The sequence below is a fragment of the Melanerpes formicivorus genome, unplaced genomic scaffold, assembly GCF_026170545.1.
Source record: "Melanerpes formicivorus ecotype bairdi unplaced genomic scaffold, bMelFor1.0.p_v2 SCAF_12, whole genome shotgun sequence".
Lineage (NCBI taxonomy): Eukaryota > Metazoa > Chordata > Aves > Piciformes > Picidae > Melanerpes > Melanerpes formicivorus.
This window is the reverse complement of record NW_027142364.1, coordinates 5816130-5828924: the sequence shown is the minus strand read 5'-3', so window position 1 is coordinate 5828924 and position 12795 is coordinate 5816130. Positions and strand designations below refer to the sequence as shown.

The window sequence follows — 12795 nt, the reverse complement described above, 5'->3', positions numbered from 1 at the left end:
GTATTCTGTCTCAGCCCCAAAGAGCAGCTTCCCTTCTCCTAGCTTAGCAGTAACGTAAGGTCCCAGAGTTCAGACATCCAAGCCAGGAAAGTCCCTCTTTGCCTGTGTGTGCCATTGCTTCTGTCTTATTGCAGTTCATGGGACCCAGGAGATCACAAAGGAGAAATCAGCCTCGATTGGTAGCACAAGTGAGGGGCTACTACATGAAAGTGGGACTTCATTTGAAACCACTTTCTTGTTCACTGAAGGCAATGGCTTGTGCTATCCAAGGTCAGAATGGAAATTTCTTTGGGTGTAGGAGGCTGGGAAGGGAGTTGCTGACATCCAGCTGAGTAAGGCTGGTGATTCCCATGGGCGATCTCCTTTCATTGCAATACAATGGCTACCTCAAAGGCTTTCAAGTTTTAGTTGATCTGAAAGATCAGAAATTTGTCCAAAGCTTTTTCAGACTTGCAAGTTTTATAAAACCATATTACCCAACAGGAGAAAAATTTTGGCTGACTTTCTCTTTGTGCATTTTTCCAGCTGCATAAACCCCAGCACAGAAACCCCAGTCCTTTGGTCTGTAGGGGTTTTGCTAAGTCTTTCTGCATCCACAACAATCATGAGGTGCTATTTCTCAAACTACTCCAAGGTCAAGGACTACCACTATCAGCTAGTTCAAGTCTGTCTTTCTTCAATGTGATGCTAGGACTGAACCTACCCATCTATAATTGATTAGCAGCTTTCATGGAAAGGATCACAAAGCACTTTGTGAGCTACACACTGAATATGCAGCTGCACTGAGCTGCTCTGGGACAGAGAGCAGTGGAGGCACAGACGGTCACCGAACACGTGGGGCAGGAGAGGAAATGCCAGTGATTCCCAGGCAGACATCCACTCCAGCCAAGTATGCCACCAGGCCTTTAACATCCCTTCAGAGCAGATATTTTTAAAGTCTTTACTAGACTTAAAAAAAACAAACAACAAACAACCAAACACAGATTTGTTTTATTTTGAAGGTTTTTCTAGACAGCTGTACCAAGCAGAAGATGAGCATGTCCATTTAGGTCGGCCTCAGCCCCACCGGGGCCCTGGCACGATGCATTACAGGGTCAGCATGATCCCAAACAAGCTGAATGGTCCAGGCAGGAGCAGCCATGGTGTTTTCAGCTTCATCTATTTTTATCCAGACACATGGGCTGCTTTGAGCACCGATGCATTTGGCACCCAGGCGTAGCTGCCCTGTGGTTGCTCCCGGTTGCACACGTGCCCCGATCGTGGTGAAGAGGGCAGGGGAAGATCCGCAACAAAATGAGGATCTCTGCACAGAAAACAGACGTTTTGACAGACTCCCATCTCACAGCAGAAATGTTTTGATTTCATTTCCTCTGCAGAACATAAACAGATTTTGAAACCTCAGAAGTTGCCATGAAACAAACCTGTTGTTCCTCAGCCAGCTCGAATTACAGCTCACGACCAGCCCTTGCCTCTTGAAGTCAGAAACTGCACAGGGGAGGATCCTGGCCCTGCACAGATTTGTAAGGAGCAATGGGATTTGCCACTATCCTTTTAAGCAAAGTTAGTTCTTAGGTTTAAAATGGTTTGGGGGTGTTTTCTGTCCATCTTTACTACCAGCAGTTACCTGCAAAATATGTCCTGGCTGCAGTGTGATCATGGGAAAAGCTAAAGTGAACATGGCATGTGACCTAAATGTGCTGATGCCCTCTTTTCTCTGGCTTTCAGCCTCAGGAGTGCAGGAATCCAACTGCAGACTTGGAGGAGCATTTCCTGAGTGCCCAAGTGGGGCCACCCAAAGGGCTGAGCAGAGAGCCTGGAGTGACAGTGTACCTTGCTCAGGTAGGCTGGGTGCTTCCTTCACTCACATCCCTGTCACAGCCGTTCCGTAAATCCACAGGCTGAAGCTTTCAGAATTGTCTTGGAAATTTTAATGCCAGCAGCAAACAAACAAAAACCACCAAACAAACCAACCAAATAAATAAAAAGGAAGACAAAAAATAAATGAGGCATACAATTCCCATAGGCAGCTTTGAAAGCATCAACCCCAACTGTTTTGAAAGTATCATGCTTGTATTTCTGGGCACATCATGAGCTCAGAAGTGCAGACAAACTGGACAGAATTAGGGAGAATCAGGAAAAATGACGAAGTGCTTAGGCAGAGGGTCTTGGCCATGACGGAAGAAGGTGCCAAGGGTTGCAAGACTGCATTGAGGAGTAAAATGTCCAGGGTGCAAGAGGGTGGTTGGATGGAGGTGGCTGCTGTTGACAGAAGCAAAAGCCAATATGGCAGTGTACCAGGAAACCTTTCCTCACTCTGAACTTCAACGCATTGTGAAACCTTCCCTCTGGGGGAAGTGCTGGAACTTTCATGTCAATAATACTGGGGGTGGTCAGAGCCCATGGGCAGCCCCATGAGGATGTGGTCCACATGAAATGAAGTTCTAGGGAGAGCTGGCACACCCAGGCTCTTCTGATTTATCTGATCACATCAAAGCCATTTGTCCTGCAGCACTCGGTGCTGGCAGTGGCATGACCAGCAGCCAGGTTTTGCAGAGCAGGACAGGAAAAACCAATTTTGCAAATGGTTGCTTGAGTTACAATAAAGACACAAGACCCATGGCATTTACATGTGCTAAATCTGCAGAGCAGCATTTTTTGTCAGGATTGGGATTTCATCTAAGAGAAAAATCCTTATTTCACTGTCTGATATTAAAAAAAAAGAAAAAGAAAAAGAAAAAGGGGGGTGGGGGGAAGATGATGGTACTGCCAAGGATTTATAAATACAGGACTTCTTTCAACATAATCAGTGTGGCTCTTGACCTGAATTCAGGCTGTTAAGTCTTTCATCCCCTCTCATCACAATGTTATTTTATCATCCCCTCCACTACATGGATTCTTCTGCAATGACTAATTTTGAACAGTGAAAAAAAACTCCTTGCTGAAGAAAAGAAAAGCATCAGAAGTGTATGGTTATCTAGAGTAATAGGTGCCAAAGGCAGAAATCTTACAGCTGTGGGAAGGGAAAGGATGGTAGTCATCTGAATACAAAATTATTTGCAAACCGTCTTTGCCTTAGCACTTCTGTAAAAGAAAAACAGTTAAAAAGAAAAGTCTAAGGATCAACTTCATAAAGCAAAAAAAAAAACCCTTCCAAGTTACTGTTAGATTTCCTTTGTGGTATGTGTAGCAATCCCTCAAAAGGGTTAGCTCTGAATGTTTCTTAATGTTGCAAGGATAACACAGGAAATGATTGCAACTGTGTTGGGTAAGTACACAGCTTGTCCATCCAGTGCATTCTTTGTGTTTGATTTCCACTTATACTTCTGCATTTTGGTGCCTGCCCCAAAACAAATGTTTCTGGTAGGAGCAAAGGAAGCACTCATTGAATTCTTTCCTCAGAGCTGACACTTTGAATAATGTCAGCCAGCTTTCAAGTTGGCTTTGAAATGAGGGTCGTTCTTTAGGAAGAAAATTGCCTGGTTTATGCCACATTTCTTCAATGCAATGTTTAAAATTTAAAACCTCAGTAACACTGAGAAGTTCAGACCTGCTCATCCCTGGCCTGCACTCTGCAGTGCTTATCCAGCCCTCTGTTCAGGGAGGCAAGTGTTATGTGATGTATTGGGCCCATCATGTCTCATCTCCCATAGCTGAAATAGCCTGAGAGATCACTGCAGACCCTTTCTATTGCAAGAAAAATGATTTTTTTTTTCTCCAGCAGAGGATAAATAAAGCTCTCATGTTTGGCCCACAGAAAATTTTCAAACAAGGAAAGAGAAGATCACATTCCTCTGCTTATTGGTGTGTCATTAACTGCTATGATGATCTGTGGCCAAATTGCTCAGCATCTGAAAGCCTTTGCAGTTGTCATCTTTAAAACCATAACCCAGGAGCTGCTTCTCCTGAGTCCCTCAATGCTCTCCTCACCAGCTCCTAGGCTTTGCTTTTGCACATTTGTGGAGTTTCCAGCCCAGTGAGCAGGGCTTTTTCATCTTAAGGCAGATGATTCCAAACCGTGGTGGGAGCTGGGGACACATGTTTCCAATTATCATATAAGAAGCAAAAAAAAAAGAAAACTTACATTTTTAGAGGTTTCCAGATTTAGGCCTAAGTGTTTATAAAACTGGTTTCAGCTTTTAAGAATGTATTTCCTGGCTTTGAAGCTAAGAGGAGCCCCTTGACTTCATGGGACTTTGGATGGGATCCCTGACTGTTTCTGGAGCTCCATCACCGGAGAAGTTCAGAGCAGGGGCTGGTACCCACAGCTCTATCCACATTGTGCCAAGGATGGCAGGCCTGTTCCTGACACCAGCATGCCAGCCCCACCTTTTTAAGGGTTATTTGGGGATTTTTTAAATGCCACTCCATGGGAGAAAAAAAGTCCTGTGCTATTTTCCAGTCTCTGAGGAACCTTCAGCCAGCCCTGGTCAGGAGGCACATTTGTGTGTGCAGTGATATAAGAGTTAAAACCTGCAGCATTGTCAAGATCACAATGTGGGGAAGTAGGAAAAAAGGAGAGAAGAGCCCTGACTTCGGACACCAGTGCTGCATTGCTCCCTGATATGAACTCCTCCATGTTTTTTCCCAGACATAAAAAAGGCCCCAGCCAGCCAGTATCACAGTATCATTAAGGTTGGAAAGGACCTCGAGGATATTCAAGTCCAACCTATCAACACAGACCCCATGACTAGACCATGGCACCAAGTGCCACATCCAATCCCCTCTTGAATGCTTCCAGGGATGGTGAGTCCACCACCTCCCTGGGCAGCACATTCCAATGATGAATGACTCGCTTGGTGAAGAACTTCCTCCTCACCTCGAGTCTAAACCTCCCCTGGCGCAGCTTGAGACTGTGTCCCCTTGTTCTGGTGCTGGTTGCCTGGGAGAAGAGACCAACCCCTTCCCAGCTACAACCACCTTTCAGGTAATTGTAGAGGGCAATGAGGTCACCTCTGAGCCTCCTCTTCTCCAGGCAGTGCAGAGTGGCTTGTATAGTAGTGTTTAAAATATATATCCTGTCCTTTCTGCCCTCTTTGGTTTTTTGCTTCTTAGATGGGCACTGAGAACCAGTGTAATATTTTACTTTCCTTCATTTCAGCATTTGATCTATCTCCATGGAAAGCTGCAGTTATTCCATAAAACCAGTCACTGAGGTAAATAAGGGCAATCTTACCCCATAAACCTGCTGAAACTGTTGAAATACATTAAAAGATTAAAGCAACCATTATTAATATAAATTACAAGGAAGCAGAACATTAGCTGAATCAGTTACAAAAAAGGAATTTTTAGTTGTTTGTTTTTGTTTTTTTCTGAGTTGGTTTTCGTTTCAAATAAATAAGAGGAAGAGTTTTTCCAGGAAATCAGAAATAATGCCCCATCAGCTCTGTTCTCTGGCACGGCCGCTGAAGTGTTCAGACTCTAAAGTGTTGCTTTCTCTTCTTCAGCTACAAGAGGAAAGCACTGACGATGAACATCTCATGAAAGAACAGAGACTTTTATCAAAGGAAAGGATGCATAATGCATTTTCAACATTATTATTATTATTATTATTACAGTACTTGCTTTTAAACAATTATTATTTGATATCTAGGTTTGCTTGAGAAGAGCATCTGAAAAAAGATCTGCTGTGTCAATTCCAATGCTTGCAAAAGGCCCTTAATGAATTTTTCCTTCTGTGTTTATGTTGAGAGGTTATTTATTTGCAGATCATCTGTCATTTTTTTTTGGTTTTGTGCAAAGTGTTTGGGCTTTTAAAATTCTATTAGTAAGATTACTCGTGCAGTGGTTATATCTCTTCCCACAGACAGAGTCCTGCAGGAGCTTCCTGCATGTTGAGTTGCTGCTTATGAAATATAAGTTGGTATGGCCTCCCTGGAGACCATTTTTCTTAACCACTGGAGATACAGATACTGCCCTCTCTGAACTTACCTGATGTGCACACACACCTTAGCACACCTGGACCTGGGCAGCCTCACAGAATAGTCTGGGAAGGGCTGTATCCTGTGCTTCCTCTATCCTTCCCAACCCAGCACCCAGCTGGTTTGTGTCCATCACTGTGAGAATAAACTTAGAATAAACCAAACCAGGTTGGAAGAGACCTTCAAGATCATCGCGTCCAACCCACCTACCAATCCAACCCACCTAAACAACTAACCCATGGCACCAAGCACCCTGTCAAGTCTCCTCCTGAAAACCTCCAATGATGGCGACTCCACCACCTCCTTGGGCAGCCCATTCCAATGGGCAATCACTCTTTCTGTATAGAACTTCTTCCTAACATCCAACCTGAACCTCCCCTGGCGCAGCCTGATACTGTGTCCTCTTGTTCTGGTACTGACTGCCTGGGAGAAAGAGACCATCATCCACCTGTCTACAACCTCCCTTCAGGTAGTTGCAGAGAGCAATAAGGTCACCCCTGAGTCTCCTCTTCTCCAGGCTAAGCAATCCCAGCTCCCTCAGTCTTTCCTCATAGGGCTTGTGTTCCAAACCCCTCATCAACTTTGTTGCCCTGAGGTGATGGCCTGCTGGGATAGGCAGATCATTTTTTACCTGGGAGTTCCGTTCAGGCTCCATCTACATCACCCCAGTAGTTTAATTTAGTCAACAGAACATTAAACCATGACACATTAATATTAAAAATAAATGGTACAGACCAGACCTCTCAAAATCAGGCAGACAAAAGGATTTTTTACATTATTTTTTCCCCCTCACAGTGTCTTACTCTGCAAAGGCTGTCAGAGCCAGAGCAGTGAGTAACACAGAAAATGTCACTTTAAAATGAGGAGTTTATCACTTCAGCTCACCTTTCCTTCTCTTCCCCAGCCAGTTGGCGTCAGTCAGCACAACTCTCATTAGCAATGAGGCAGGAGACAAGGCAGCTCTTGGGTGATCTGATGGTTCCGGCCCTGGTTTTTACAGATTGCTTTTAGCAGCTGAACTTGTCAGACATTTTGGGTACAAAGAGCAGAAATGAGTAATGAGGGCATCTGATTATAGCCATAAAATTCACCCAGTCCCCAAAAGATACATAGCTGCTCCAGAAAGTCCAAGCAGATATTTTAAGACATTTGCAGACGCCAGGGCTGATGATGTTGTTGCCAGCAGCAATAAACTCCTATGATGTGATCTCAGTGTATGCCCAGCCTCAGCTGCCTCTTTAATTTGGGTGACGAACAGAGGGCGGAAAATCCCCTTTATTTTCACTCCCAGTGACAGGGACCATGCAGAAACATAACTGGTCAGGGCTCTTGTTAAATCTTAATTGGAATGGAATGGAATGGACCAGAACAGGTTGGAAGAGACCCTCAAGATCATCGTGTCCAACCTATCATCCAACACTATCTCATAAACTAAAACATGGCTCCAAGCACCCCATCAAGTCTCTTCTTAAACACCTCCAGTGATTATCGCTATTCCCTCAGGGAATAATCATGAATGTGGTTTTCTATGCTCCTTGGGGTTTCTTTGGGGCACAGTAGTGATTTGAGATCTCTGGGCTGTTGTTGCATAGTTAGATACCTAAAACTCTGCCTTTGTCCACCAGGAGCAGAGGTGGCCAGGAAACATAGGGACGCCTTCTAGCTGCCTACCAGTAACCCGAATAGATCCTACAGGAAGGCCTGAGAGAGAATGTCTAGCAATGACACATGGGGGAATGGTTTTAAGCCAAGGGAGAGTAGTTTTAGACTGGATCTTAGGAAGAAGTTCTTCAGTACAAGGGTGGTGAGACTCTGGAACTGGCTTCCCAGGGAGGTTGTGGATACCTTCTCCCTGGGGGTGTTTAAGGCCAGGCTGGATGAGGCCTTGAGCAGCCAAGTCTAGAGAGGCATCCCTGCCCATGGTGGGGAGGTTGGAGTAGATGATCTCTGAGGTCCTTTCCAACCTAAGCCATTCTGTGACTATGATTCTATTGCAGTGCTACAGCATCAGGTCCTCTGTCCCTCACAAGCCAGCCTTGTCTTCTTGAGATGTGGGGCTCTGAAGGCAAAGGCATTTCTCATTCTTGGCCTGAATTTTACTTTTTACCAGAATTCGGACAGCACTAACAGCAGTTTTGCATTTTGCCACTTTACTGAAACAACTAAAAGGCAATGGTTTCATGATGGAGTTGAAGCAGCAGGGAAGCACATTTCTTTTCCCGCGCTCAGAGCCCCACAACTGAGCATATATGTCCTGGAAGCAGAAGGATGGTCCAACCCCAAGCGCAGACACATAGAGAAACATCATACAGGTAGATAGGAGTGCACTAGACCAATACCAGACTCTACCCTCAGTTTCTCCACTGAGTGGCATGGTCACATCTCCACCTGAAAGACAAACTGACTGCATAAAATGTAGGCAATGAAGATCACCAAGTTTATAAATCAAAATCAACACAAGGAGCTGTAAGACAATGCTGCCCAAAACCAGAAACCTTATCCCCAACAGCCCAGCTTGGTCAGCCCTTAATGACTTTGAGATAGCTAAACCTCCATTTAACCATGAAACATATATCCTGTATCCTAACCAAGGCCAAACTGGCACAAGGAGTCTAAGGCTAAGACTGGGTGAAAAAAAATTCTGTTTGTTGAGCTGACTGAGAGGCTGAGGACACTGAACAGAAGACATCCAGGGCTGACACAGAGCAGTGAGAAACTTGGCTTTTAGTTCTTCTCATTCATTTTTTCCAGTTACTTGGAACATCTTCTTTCAAGAGTTTTATTTTCCTTTCTGCTTTATTGTCATTGTTTCAAACTATTAACATTCATAAACAAAGCATGTTTATCTCTCTCCAGTATTTTTCACAGGTGCTTCCATTCAAACCCCCACAACAAGCCCAGCCTTCACAGGTGTTTTCATTCAAATCCATCCAGTGAGCCCAGCCTGAATTAACTGATCTGACTGTGCAGTTTTAGAGAAAAGCAAAGGCAAGGAGACACTCCTGCTTTTGCTACTGCTCGCTGATGCCCACCAGGCACCTTGTGCTGATATTCATAGTTTCATAGTTTCATAGTTTCATTCAGGGTTGGAAGGGACCACAAGGATCATCTAGTTCCACCCCCCCTGCCATGGGCAGGGACACCCCACACTAGATCAGGCTGGACAGAGCCCCATCCAGCCTGCTCTTAAACACCCCCAGGGACGGGGCCTCGACCACCTCCCTGGACAACCCATTCCAGGGTTTCACCACTCTCATGGTGAAGAACCTCCTCCTCACATCTAGCCTGAATCTCCCCACCTCCAGCTTCATTCCATTCCCCCTAGTCCTATCACTACCTGAGATCCTGAGAAGTCCTTCCCCAGCCTTCCTGTAGGCCCCCTTCAGATACTGGAAGGCCACAATTAGGTCACCTCGGAGCCTTCTCTTCTGCAGACTGAGCAGCCCCAACTCCTTCAGTCTGTCCTCACAGGAGAGGTGCTCCAGCCCTCTGATCATCCTCGTGGCCCTTCTCTGGACACGTTCCAGCACCTCCACATCCCTCTTGTAATAGGGGCTCCAGAACTGGACACAGTACTCCAGGTGGGGTCTCACCAGGGCTGAGTAGAGGGGGAGGATCACCTCCCTCGACCTGCTAGCCACACTTCTCCTGATGCAGCCCAGGACCTGATTGGCTTTGCGGGCTGCAAGTGCACATTGAGAGCTCATGTTGAGCTTTTTGTCCACCAGCACCCCCAAGTCTCTCTCCTCAGGGCTACTTTCCTGAAAAGAATAGGAATTGATCCCAAAGAATTAGCAGCTGCTCTTGCTGAAGCCCTCCTGCCCATTCATCAAAGATGCCTGACGATATTAGCAACAGCAGAGCAGTGCTGGTGTGTCCCCTGTGGTTTGTATGCAATTACAGAAGGGGCAGTTTGTGCCTCCCAGCCACTGCCGAAAGCGGTGCCCGCTCTGGATCCTTCACCCTGCCAGCACCCACCACTGACACCTTCTCTGCCTTCTATCAAAGGGAAACATCAGGAGCTGCTTCACTTGAACTGAAGGAAGCTTTTGACACAGTTAACTGTAGCATATTAATTAACAAACTTCAACACCAAGGATCCTCTGATGCAGCTCTCACAGGGTTTCAAAGCTGTCGTGCAGGAGGAGGGAGGGGATGGGGGTTGCTGTGTACAGGGAGGCTCAGGTCTCTTGGTTCTCCACTATCATGGAGGTACAGCATTCAGATACAGGTTTGGCAGCTGGTGTGGTGTTCTAGGGTTCTGGAGATGGTAGACCTGCAGTGTGCTGGGGCTGAGCATCCACTGCTCATGCAGCCAAGCTCACCCTTGCAGCCCTGACAACCCACAGAGTGGTTTCTCAGTATAATTTGGCTCTGTGCATTTTTAAGGAGACAGGAAAATTCAGGTTAGAGCAATCCCTCTTCAAAATGTCTGCCCAGCCACAGGGGCTACCTGGCTTCGGCAAGCACCACATCTCAAACATGGCTGTATCCATGTTTGGACCCATTGTGCTCCCATGGTCCTGAGCTCCTGCAGAAACCTGAGGGAAAACTGGGATAGTAGATGATAGCAATGTCACCATGGCCTCAATGCATGGGGAGAGCAGGCCACAGAAACTGGGTCAGCTGCTTCTGGTGTAAATCAGGATTCCTTTGCTGAAGCCAGTGGAGTTGAAAGAGTGGAAGAAAGACCAAAATTAGGTCAATCAGATGCACAGCTCCTTTTCTGCAGCAACGTAACCCTCTTCCTCCTACTCCTCTACACACTCAAGTAGCTCAGAAGTATTTCCTGTCAGGCAGCTGGATCCACCAGGGTAGTTCTGAAATACACTCCAAATCAGCAGGCTATCAGGAAAGGATGGGTGCCAGGTGCCCAGCTAAAACACTCTATCACTCCCCTCCTCAGCTGGACAAGGGAGAGAAAATACAAAAAAAGAATTGTGGGTTGGGATAAGAGCAGTGAGAGATCACTCACCAATTACCATCATGGGTAACAGGCTTGGGGACAGAAGCTTTATTTATTCACAATAAAATCAGAGTAGGATAACAAGGAATAAAAATCTTACAAACACTTTCCCCCCACCCCTCCCTTTCTCACTACTGTCTTTGGCTGCAGTAGTGCAGTTTTCTCCCCTTCTTAAATGGACTATCACAGAGGGACTACCACCATCACTGGTGGCCTCAGTCCTGGCCAGCAGTGAGTGTGTCTTGGAGCCAGCTGGTATTGTTTCTATTTGGCATAGTGGAAGCTTCTAGCAGCTTCTCACAGATATGGCATCCCCGCAGCCCTTCCCTCTAACAGAACCTTGCCACACAAACATAGTACAAGCATCCCTGTCCCCTCCTCCTCCTGCGGTCTCCCTAGTTGCCCATCTGAGTACGGGTCTGGTGGGGAAAGAGGCTCTCAGGTAGGGGCTGAACCAAGAAAAGTTTCACTGTGGGCTTAGCTAGAGGTAAACCTTGCTTCCTGTTCCTTTTGCCATGGGCTGTGCTTGCAAAGGAAATGACATTCAGGGCCAGGAGCTACTCTAGTGGACCCCAGCAACCTGTCAGCCATCTGCACTGGAGCCTGGTCCCTGAACAGCAGCATGTGTTACTGTGGAGACCTGCAGCCTTCCAGCATCACTTCCCTCCCCAAATCAGTGCTAGGCCATTTTGCACAGACTTGTCTGCAGTGAGCAGGACAACAGCTCCTCTTTTCCTCTGCAGAACCCTCTTACACACAGACTTTATACATCTTTCACATGCCTTCAACCAGTGGGACCACAACAACTGCTTGACACCCACTGGAAAAGAAGCATAATTGAAACAAACTGAAAATTAGATTATTAGTGAAGCAATCCAGCTTCCAGTTTTCATTCACCAGGAGCAGTGCCAAAAGGTAATTCTGAAGCTGAAGAAACTCTGGGAAGAACCATGGTGGAGTCAGTGGAGCAGCACGGGAGGCACTAGCGTGGGTGAGGAACAGTCTTGAATCACTGAACATGTTGTTTGAGCTATAATGATTTTGTGATCCTGACTGAGAACTTTCTCCCTGAATCATAAAATAAATAGGGGTCCTGGAGCGCCATGGTTTCGTAGCAGAGCCAAGGAGATGAAATCATGAGACTTTGAAATCCATTGCTGCTCCCAAATTTGGCAACTCCCCTCTGTGGTGAGGAATGGAAGCCCTGTGCCAAGACAGTCACAAATTATAAACAATCCCAGAACCAGCAGTGTCTTCTCCTCCCAACCTTTTTCAGTCTTCTCTTACTTTTCTCTCAAACTGGTCCTTGTCTCATGATTCCTTTCTCTCGTATCTATGTGGAGTCTCTGTCTGTCGTCAGACTATCTGCAATAGGTGACTAATGTGTTAGCACCAGCTCTCTCACTGGGTGCCTGTGCAGCCAGGAGGTGATGGGCTGGATAGTGAGGGCTCTGAATTCCTCATCACATTGAGATGTTACTGTAATCCCAACACCAAGATGAGACAGCCAGGGTAACAGGAGGGATTTGGTCCGACAGCAATAAAAATGAATAATACTAATTTCTGCAATTATTTACCACTTACAGGCAAATTAGTCATCTCCTTGCCATACCTGAGACAATAGATGCCACAAAATACCTTCAGTGCCATCTAGCTACTAAGTTACATGAAGAGAGAAACTTGCAGCTAGCGCTAATTGCCTGAAGGCGCATTGGTGCTGTGATGTCCTCTGGCACCAGCTGAAGCTCTGCCCTCAGGGCTCTAATCAGGATAGCAGCAAAAGCCACACAGATGGTTTGTAGCTGCAGAAGGCTTTGCATCAAATGGAAGTTTATCTAAAGCGTGGCACAGTGAAGTCCTCAGATGAAGGCTAAAGAAGTAAATAAATAATTAATTACACGTGTATCCCCC

The 12795-nt window shown here is 46.0% G+C and overlaps 1 long non-coding RNA gene across 4 annotated transcripts in view; it reads left to right on the top strand.

Moving 5' to 3' along the window:
- Positions 1-12795, top strand: part of LOC137444409 (uncharacterized) — a 107653-nt gene that overhangs the window by 80500 nt on the left and 14358 nt on the right. For all 4 annotated transcript variants that reach the window (XR_010988157.1, XR_010988155.1, XR_010988158.1 and 1 more), the window contains exons 2-3: positions 1377-1520; positions 1726-1839. This is a non-coding gene — a long non-coding RNA (uncharacterized lncRNA). The remainder of the gene's footprint in view (positions 1-1376; positions 1521-1725; positions 1840-12795) is intronic.